Here is a 1,568-nt window from a genome sequence, read left to right as displayed (position 1 = left end):
TATAAATATAAATATATATATATATATATATATATATATATATATATATATATATACAAATGTGTTTATATATACATTATATAATAGTATGCATGTAATCTGTATCAGAAAAAGACGTTCTTTTTAAGGTTTTGCAAAATTTTCGGTATAATATAAGCATTGTTGATATTGGTTTGAAATACATCTAACATCAATGTAAACCTCCAATACTCAAAATGCGCCAATATAAAGATACTGTACTCCGCATGTGGTTCAGGAGAAGAGCTGGCACGAATGCTGTAATGAGTGATAAGTTACAGCGTAAACTTGCAGCAGAAATGGCTGCAACGTTGGTCTTTCTGAACTGAGATTATCCCTGTCATTTTTCTTTCGATCCTCACATAATATTGTCTGGTGAAAATTTTCACTTTCGGAGGCGCGCAATTTGAGGCCGAGAAAATGAACGCCCTCTAATTGCCAAGGGTCTGGTTTAGTACCCACTCGCTCGTTGAAATTTCATCTCCGTCGGCAGCGAAAGGGCGTGGCCATGAAAGATTACAAAGATAACAGTTCTCGTGCGCGTGCGCACACACATACCCACGTCTATTTCATTTTATTTACCGAGCACACACGATAAGAAGCTTATCCGTGGGCAGTAGGGTCAAGGGAGACCAAATGTGAGAATTCAGAGTTATTTTTAAATCCATTCCTTTGTGCTTGTTGTTGATGCCGTTATGGCGTTCGACCTGAGAGAGGGTGTTATTATTTTCAAATTCTTCATTTAAATCAAATAAAAATTGCAATTTTGTAAAAGAAAAAAATGTAAGATTTTTCATGTCCGTCAGGGTAACATAAACACATCATTTAAAATTATGCCTGTAAAACAGTATTTACGAAACCTGTAACAAAAACAATGTATATATCACCGTCGTTCATTTATCTTTGCATTAATGTTGGTAAAGATCTGCATAGACCCAACTGTTCTCTTTTAGGTGGTTTTACTCATTTCTGCAGAAACGTGGATATGAAGTTTCATTTCATTGTAATAAAAAGAAAAAAAAAAAAAGACTTTTTTTTTTAAAGAGAGGTCTAAAGTCTTGAGAAAGTACATGATAGACTTCAAATTATCCTTTGATGAAAAAAAAATACTTGTATTTAAAAGATAATTACTCCCCAAAGATCACATCCTCATCTCAATCAATCTGATTAAATCGGCAGTGTTTTTCCTAACCCAGACTTTATCAACTCTCCCAATGAACCTAATCTAATGTTCCGTTTTAGAAATTCCATACATATAAATCTCCAATCGTTGTTAATCAGGCTGGGTTAATGGGACGACCCTTAAGGGGGCTGAGCACAGATGTTTTTAAGAGGGTTCAAAGAAATTATGAGGGTGAGACCTCATCCCTAATGACCGCTATGAGGTCCATCTTTCTAATTATCTCTTTCATTGCACAAGCTACTGCTACAGGGTCGTATTGTGTGTGAGATGCAGATCTGATTTAGGTCTCTCTCTCTCTCTCTCTCTCTCTCTCTCTCTCTCTCTCCTCTCTCTCTCTCTCTCTTCTCTCTCTCCTCTCTCGGGAAAA

Source organism: Palaemon carinicauda, chromosome 33 (genome assembly GCF_036898095.1).
Source record: "Palaemon carinicauda isolate YSFRI2023 chromosome 33, ASM3689809v2, whole genome shotgun sequence".
NCBI classification, from domain to species: domain Eukaryota; kingdom Metazoa; phylum Arthropoda; class Malacostraca; order Decapoda; family Palaemonidae; genus Palaemon; species Palaemon carinicauda.
This window is presented reverse-complemented; position numbering follows the sequence as displayed.